The sequence below is a fragment of the Gymnoscopelus microlampas genome (assembly GCF_963454915.1).
Source record: "Gymnoscopelus microlampas genome assembly, chromosome: 18".
Taxonomy (NCBI): Eukaryota; Metazoa; Chordata; class Actinopteri; order Myctophiformes; family Myctophidae; genus Gymnoscopelus; species Gymnoscopelus microlampas.
In genome coordinates this window covers 35,971,452-35,980,382 of record NC_139955.1, presented here as the reverse complement: position 1 = coordinate 35,980,382, position 8,931 = coordinate 35,971,452, and the positions used below count along the sequence as shown (strand labels likewise).

Below are 8,931 nucleotides of genomic sequence, written 5' to 3'. Positions count from 1 at the left end.
CGTTCCCTACCTATGTTGAATGCATTTATTGTAAGTCGCTTTCGATAAAAGCGTCTGCTAAATGACTAATGTGTATTTCTTTTAGAGAGATGGTGTCTAAAATGTTCAGGTACATCCATAACCTTTGATATATGCTGTGAACCGGGATTTTGATGAAAAGCAAATACTAGGGGTTGATAGGTCAGTTGTTTAACATGCTTTGTTCAAAATACCAGGCTGCAAAAAAATAAAATAAATACATTTCTGTGTATTGTCATCTGTATCATTCATTGTATTATGGATGATGCCCATGTGGGGGAAATGTACGCCTGCATTTTCGTTCATTCCGTTCTTACTATGGCGCACTTATGTATCGGAAGTTTTTTCCCCCTCGTGCCATTCACCTGTCCCAGGTTGATTTATTAGAATGGATGCCACCACCACCTGTTTTACTTTCTACCTTGTGGAATACTGTGGTGGCAAAAGTAGCCTACTCACATGTTTTACTCAAGTAACAGTATCAATACTGCAATTTTAGAACAATTAAGTGACAAGTAAAAGTCCGGAAATAAAAATGTACTTGAGTAAAAGTACAAAAGTATTGGTATCAAAATGTACCAAAAGTATAAGGTACTCATGCAGAATTTTACATGTTTTTCAAATGTATAAAAATCTTTTGTAAATAGCCAATCTACAAGCTCACAACGCGTGCAGCATTGTGAGCTTGTAGATCTGCTATTTTCAAATGGCCGAAATGTATATAGGGCTGAAGTGGTTAATGTATGTTTTGTAATAATCAAAATCTACAAAGTAAGTTTTCAAATAATTGTAGTGTAGAGTAAACGTACAATATTTCCCTCTGAGATGTAGTGGAGTAAAAGTATTGAATTGGAAATACTCCTGTAAATTACAAAAAAATACCTCAATTGTACTTAAGTAGGCTACAGTACTTGAGTACTTAGTTACTCTAGTCTACAACACCACCACTGGAATAATGTAATAAATCCAAACAGTGGTCCGAGGACTATGAGTAGACTTGAAGAGCCACCTTAAGCAGTTCTCTGATGTCAACGGCGGAGAGGGAGAGATTCCGCTCCTCTAACCTGTGAGTCGGTATTCGGTCGGTCTGGACGCTTCATCCGCACCGCTTGTCTCCTCACTTTCTGTACGTTGATGCCTTGGTTAGTACGAATATAGTTGTTAATGCTTCCCTCGCCCCGTCTGCGAAACATTACACCGAACTGATGTGTCATCTTACCTGAAAACATAAGGCTTTCCCTGCCCAAGCCCAGAAGAACAAGGTACGGTTGTTTTAAGACTGTTTTTTTTATAAGTGTTAATTGAAGGAATGGTATTATAACCGTCGACCTAATGACTATTTGTGCATTTTGATTCTGTGGTTTTCTTTGAGTTCACCCTATGGCTTCGCTAGGGGTTCAAAAGATTAGTAGATTGTCAATTGTCTCCTTGCAGCGTAGGCAGTCAGCCTGGTCAGTTTTCGCAGCTGTCTTTTAAAACAATATATGTATTTTGTAATGTTTGCAACGGACCTCTGAATGAATACAGTAATATTGGTAGACTGTGTTCGCCCACACACTGGTATAACAGCTCCCTGTCCGTTCTATCTCTAAAAACAAAGGGTGCGCAACCACCAACCGACCTGACAATTTGGCAAGGGACTCGTTGGATGAATCACAACTCTAGTTTAATCCGTTAACACTGCTGTTTGCTGAACTGAAATCATATTCAGGGGATGACTTGTCGAATAGCCTATGGTCGGATTACACTGCACAACCTTACAGTGTTTTTCACCATTTATTGAGGGAAGTGGATTTGGTGCTAAATATTGAACGCGCGCCTCGGTCTCAGCTTATTTTGAGTCATTTTGGATAAGCCTGCGACATTGTTAAGTTCACTTATTATTAGCCCTCATTGCAGCAAATTCATCTTTTGTGTAAGCTATTTGCCATTCTATATATGCTATTAGTTGAAAGTGCGCACCCGCGGCTACTGATGAGAGACAGGTGCGGTTAATGAGTGACAAGTTATGATGAGTAGGATTCGACGTGTCATTCTGCGTGACATGTTATGCGCGCGCGCCAGTTGCCAGATAACGAATAATAGGATGTAGGGCATTTAGGGAAGCAATCTGCTTTTACGCAACTGTAGAATGATGAAAAATGATGAATGCCGCGCAGCTTGAAAGGGATACAGGATAGGTGGGCACTATAGGGACATCTGGGCACCTCGATGTAAAATTGGCTATTTTGTCCTGAATGTTAACAAAATGAAATATTTGAACAATGGTCTTAATAGTAATGTAAAGTATACATGATGTGAACTGGCACAGTACGTCATTATCAGACTTAAATTTATCCTTCAACTTCTTGTTGATGCCCCAGAATGACTGGATATACAGGTTTTGTAGCAATTGTAGAAACGTTAGACATTAACTGTCGAATGTTCAAGCATGTTTTAATCATGTATACTTTACTTTCCTTAAACCATTTTTCAAATATTATTTTTTTGTTTACATTTTGGACAAAATAACCAATTTTACATTGAGGTGCCCAGATGTCCCTAGTGCCCACCTATCCTGTTACCCTTGAAAGCTGGTTGTCAAAATGACTGATGTACAAAGAGGCGCTTAAAAAACGACTGCTGAATAAGATGCATAGCATTCTGGTTTATCTAGTCTTCTTACAAATGCTGGCATCTTATATTTGCTATGCTTTACATGTTTGTCTATAGCTGTTGCAGACCAAATATTTGTAATTTTTTAAAAAGGTTTTCCATTAACTGTTAGGCTATTACAAATAAATAAATTAACAAAGCACCGAATAGGAGATTGCTCCTAGTGACTCTTTTCTTAAGAGGTGGCTTCGTGATGGTCCATCATCTTTGATCCTCACCCTCTGCGGCTCTTCGTGGCATTTTCAATCAAGTATATGTCTGTCTGTCTGTCTGTCTGTCGATCTTTGATTGAAGGGAGCTGAGCAAGGGTCTCTACCCTGCATGGCATAGGACTAGTGACACCCTGCCTTAAATTTCACTGAAAAGTGAAGTAGCCTGTTGTCACTCTGCAAGAGGTCCTCACACCAAAGAGGAAATTCCTGTGACGCCATCAAATTGCTCTGCCCTTGGTCGTTTGAAGGGCCTCTTTTCAATGTCCTTTAAGCTATATGTTGACTTTTCTTTCTAACACAACCTACAGGAAAATAACTAGCTAGCTTATTTCTTTCAACCATATTATAGTCTAGGAGGCCTAATGTAAAACAAGTTAATAACAAATGTTAAATGATGGCAGGACAACATCTACTTTTGCATGGTGGGAGTTCCCTTTTAAGGTAGTAAATGAGAAGTATACAATGATCTGTGATTCATTGCCTGTAGCAGCAACCAGAGATTAACTACATAAGGCTCAGCCAGCCTCAATGTATGGTGCATTGTAAATGTGTGCCACATTAAACAGATTATGAGCATGTTTCACTGTTACTGCTTCTGCCGTTTTTGAATGGCCTTTGGACATGTTTCATGGCTACGCATTTTTCATCCTCCCCCGGCTGTGTTTCTCTCTGTTTAACAATATATATTCAATTCGGCTTCATCATAGCAATGCTTTTCTTATTTGTAGACTATAGTATGATCTTGACAGGTTAAGTGTGTGTAATCCTCGATACACAACATCTTGAAGCAAAGGTGGCTCAGATTCCTTTCATCCTTTTCCCTCTTTGTGTCAGATGGCTCCGAAGCATGTATTTTTGCATTGCTTTATTTATACTAGCTAAAGACTATAAGGGAGAGATCTGAATTAAAGCAGCACTATGTAACTTTCCTCTTCTACCCTGGATTTGAACCTGCGCAAGTGCTGACATTTGTACCTTTGAGCTAATGGAGCCAACCTGCTTGCTCGGGGGATAAATTGAATCTTGACCATCAGGTCAATATTCATGTCAGATCCTGTGTCTGTGAGGCATGACCTTTGACATGATCTAAATGTCTCAATAGAAGAGCAGGGAGACAAAATGCAACCACCTCGATTCTAAGCTATATTGTATTAACATACTCTACCTACCATAAAGATTGGACTAGTCATTAAAAAAAAAGTTACATAGTGAGGCTTTAATGTCCTGCCCTTTTAAGTCTCCCTAGGGTCTTCAGTAACTGCAGTAGAGCTTTAAGAATGAGTGATCTACCAACTGTTTGGTAAGGTTAGATATTTAATAGGGTGGCTTTACCTGGGTTGATTTCACACAATGATCAATCAATAATTAGCCCCATCCTGTTTCCTGTAGAGAAACAGCACAGATATTATTGAATAATAAGATCACACAAGTTTGGTTTCTGTCCAGAAGGTGAATTATTCATGAGATGTAAGTAGCTACCCCCATGGGGTCACGGGGTCAAACTGCTTTGATTTAATTACAGTTGACACTGGGCTATGACCTTTTATATAACCTCTCCATCCTCCAGCGGAGCAGATCATGTCTTTAGCGATGTGTTTTTCCATAATCACCTTTTTGTTTCAGCATCTGTTGGAAGATGGTAGGGTGGATGCATGCTGTACATGTAAAATGATACTCAGGCTTGACCATGAGCCCAGGAAAAAGAACAGCGAACAACACTGTTATTGAATAATTATTTGTGACAAACACAGAGCATGGCATATCTCATGTCATCATCACACTCACCCTGTCCAACAAGTGTGCCACCAGTTACAAAGCTTAGGTGTTGCTAGAATAATAATAAAATAACATCTCAGTTACTCCGTCAACTGAATGGCTGCTCATGTCCGAGACCCAGATGGACAGACGCTACTACCCCATGGAGCGTCTGAGCGCCATCCCAAGCTCTCTGGCCATGAAACAGCTGTGTTCAGTCAAGCAGGAAGCAGTGGGTCCCATCACCTACCAGCACCTCTCCATCATCTTCACCCTGAGCTGAGAGCTAGGGGAAGTGGATGAATGGGGAAAGAATGGGAATGGAAAAGCAATTTGCTAACTCCATAAATTCCTGTGCCCTGGGTACCTATCCCCGACTGTGGTGACTGTGAGCTATTATTTAGAATCTGGTAACCGATGCTCTCCTATTAACATTAAATGGGTTGGCGACTGCCGGTTGTCTCCAGAGACATGTTTATGCAGGTTATTTACTGTCTGGCACTGCAGACCTTGCTTGCCCAGCTGCTGTAGGGGCCAGCTCACAGTTTGGCTCTTTGGGGCAAGACATCGCTTTGTAGAACGGTAGCAGGATGGGAGGGAGAGAGGAGCACTGACCAGCTGTTTTCACATCTCGTCTTGACGGGAAGAGGGACGTGTGCGTGTGTGTGTGTGTGTGTGTGTGTGTGTGTGTGTGTGTGTGTGTGTGTGTGTGTGTGTGTGTGTGTGTGTGTGTGTGTGTGTGTGTGTGTGTGTGTGTGTGTGTGTGTGTGTGTGTGTGTGTGTGTGTGTGTGTGTGTGATTAAGACAGTGGATGTACAGAGAGATGGAGAGGAAGAGCACAAATGTGAGTGTGTGGTGTGTTTCTGTTTGTCTGCACTGAATCATGTTGATACATGCTTAGCTGCATTTGTGTGTGTATATAAGCTGTGTCTTTGGATGGACTGCGACAGCGGAGCCAGCCCTATAAACATGAAAGTCTCTAGTTGATGACTGAGTCAATGACTAATGTCAAGTAAGTTAGTCACACCAGTTGCCGGGCAAATGTTGGAGTTTCTCTTTTGGCAGTTGGTCTAAAATGTCCTATCACGTCATCAGGGGCCATTTGCAGCGGCTCCACATTAATAGTAATACTAATAATTCAAATACACCTGCAGGGGTCTTCACTTGTCCTCAGCATCGTCAGAAGGCGTATGCGGGTCCACTCAGCTCATTCCCAACGTCTTTCATGCTAAGAATAGAATATTGTGCTTCTCCTCGATATTTAGTATAATAACCAAGAAAACATAATCACACGCCTTGGCCGAATATCGCCACTTTCTGTATCCATCGTTTCAAAGTAAAACCCCTCTATTGTTGTATACACAGTTCAGCCATATACCAGGTTTCAACCTAGTTTTGCTTAATGTCTTCTGGTGAGAGAAGGATTGAGGACACCGTACTCTCCAAAAAAGGTCATACATTCTGTCAGGTGTACTGTACCTGTCAGGCAGTCGTGTAGTTGAGGTATGTACACAGTGGTGAATGTGAGGTTGTATTTCTTTAATCCGGTCATCCTGAGGACGATTGATGCTCTCGTCTTTGGTTTCTGCCTGACAGCATAGTCATACAATGACTATGAAATAAATATGTGTTTGTCTATTCTTACTGATTAATGCCTTCTTCGGGGCTATCAGACATTCACTGTTGTACCAACGGGCCTTTCATTTAGCAAACGGTTGTAACATTAGCCTAATAAAGTTGCAGTGCTTTAATGGTGCATTTCAGCCTCTGGCTGATGTGTCATTCAAATGCAAGACTGTGTCTAATGGAACACTGTCCAAATGTGTTATGTTCTCTCTATGTTGGTTCAGACCACTTTCAGACTGTGTGAGCCTCTGTGGTCAATACCATTATATCAGCTGGCCCTATAGTGTCTCTCCTATAATTTGATGTAATGACTCCTTGGGTTATGTTAAGCAAACTTCTAATGACCCCACCACGTATTTAGTTTGCAACGCCATGATGAATATTTAAATCCCATTAACTGTTTCCTTTGAGGTTTCGTTAACGTAGACTGGCTGATGGTCTTGCGTCAGATCTAGCTATGATGATACAGCATCTCCGCTTCTCTGGTAACTTTTCATCATATCTTCACTTATTAATGTGCTCTAATGAAATCTGCCATGTTGTGATCAGATTCAATAGGGTCGTTCATCAGTGTGACTGTGACCTGAGGCAGACGTGGTTTTCTCATGCTCTAACTATGTCTTGTCATGTTGTATAGAAGCTATACAACAAGCTTGTCTCTTCTTATATTCTTTGAGCAGCCTGTTGGTAATATGCAGAGGGTGTGCAGCATATGCACTCTCCGGAAGAGCTGTACAGTATGTACAATGTAATATGCATTGTATTCCGATAAAGGGGCACCGGTGGTGCATTATTAGTTTTCCTAGGAAATAGACATCGACCTGCACCATAGTATGGTTTCTTTTTAGAGTATGGGCTTGGTGAGATGTGATTTGGATAATGTGTTGCCTGGTTTCATATCATTTTAGATCAAAAAAGGAGTGTTTATGGCACTTTGAAATACTGTTACTCATTTTCACATAGAAGGTGATGAACTCATTAGAAATAGCCTAACTACAGATTTATTGATGAGTGCCTTTCTGCCAATCGCCCTCTCTTTCTCTCTTATACGCTCTTGCTGCAGGAAAGAAACCATTTTTTGGCATGCTTTCACAACAACTATCTCCAGCTTAGATGACAACAGTTTCTTTGTATTGTCAACTACTGACAGAAGATTTATTTTGTCTGGGGCCTGCATGTTTGGAGATAACACAATTTATTAAATCTGCACATTTGGCAAACTATAACTTTCATTACATTTACTCCAGCCTAGTGGGTGTTTCTTTTAAGAGCTCAGATTTTAATTAATTCCAGTTCTATGTGTGCTGAGTGATTACAGTATGAGATGCATACTATAACTGATGCAGCATTGTATTTATGACAATTTATTCCTTAGAGGATGATTGTGTTAGATTCCCATGATGTAAGCCTCTCAATTTCTCAGAGGAGTCGATAAAGCAATGCAAATAATCCATTTATTTATTTATTTTTTCTTCATAAAATAACCTCCTTGACTCTCTACAAGTACATGCACCACGGTCTAGAGATGACTCTCTAGTACATGAACCACGGTCCAGAGATGAGCCTAATTGAGTACCCAGGGAATGCCCCTCTTTTCCTAAGTAATGAAACATAAATTTGACTTCCCTTAAGACAGTCAAGTACTACCCTCCCTGTCCTGTGTGACTGTCAAGAGAACCGATGAATAGCAGCCCAAAATAACTTAGCAATTGCCTGAGAGTGTGTGAGCGTGCGCGCACGAGCGCGTGCTATAAATGCAGCCGCCCAGGTCGATACAGCTCTAGACCCCGAGACGAGGTCGTTTTTCATAGCTGGGTATTTCCCATCCGTAGGCCTTAATGGCAGTCTCCCCAGCTTTATGATTTATCAAACGTAAAAGGTCACTCTGGCTGACTGTAATTAATTCTGTCTGCTTTTATTTGGTGCTTCTCAGGAGAGTGTGCTCCATTAGTGACATATGTCATTACATGGGATGTCTCCAGGATGGGAGCATGGAGAATGCAGGCATCCATACGAATATACAGTAACTGCATTCTCTATCAGTGTCTGAGACATGCCACTGTTCAGCTACTTGGAAGAAGCCAGGGCTTCCTGCTAAAGCCTACTTCACGTTTTTTTTTTAACGGTGTTGCACGTCGACTTCTCTACTGCATGGTAAGGCAAGGCAAGGCAAGGCAGGGCAAGGCAGTTTTATTTGTATAGCACATTTCAACAACAAGGTAATTCAATGTGCTTTACACAGAACAGCAAGCAAAGAAAACACAATTATAAAATGACATTAGGATGCATAAAAACAAAAGGAGAAAGAAAAGCAACTCAATCAAAGGCAGCGGCAAACAGAAAGGTCTTTAGTTGTGTTTTAAAAGAAATAAGAGTGGCAGCAGACCTGCAGTTTTCTGGGAGTTTGTTCCAGATATGTGGTGCATAAAAGCTAAATGCTGCTTCCCCAAGTTTATTTTTGGTTTTAGGGACAGAAAGCAGACCTTTCCCAGATGACCTGAGTCCTGAGAAGTCTGGATGGTTCATGACATCATACAAGATCAGAAATGGCCCTAAACCATTCAAAGACATACAGTAGTATTTTGAAATCAATGATTTGACACACAGGGAGCCAGTGTGTCAGCTAGACTCGACTCTAGTCACATTTGGTACCTGGTACTTTGTT

General features: G+C 40.9%; 1 protein-coding gene across 1 annotated transcript in view; it reads left to right on the top strand.

Annotated features, from left to right (window-relative positions):
* The first annotated feature begins 1,132 nt into the window (after nucleotides 1-1,132).
* Nucleotides 1,133-8,931, top strand: part of drp2 (dystrophin related protein 2) — a 174,134-nt gene continuing 166,335 nt past the window's right edge. The window contains exon 1 of the mRNA XM_084041078.1: nucleotides 1,133-1,280. The gene's annotated coding sequence lies outside the window, so the exon portion shown is untranslated. The remainder of the gene's footprint in view (nucleotides 1,281-8,931) is intronic.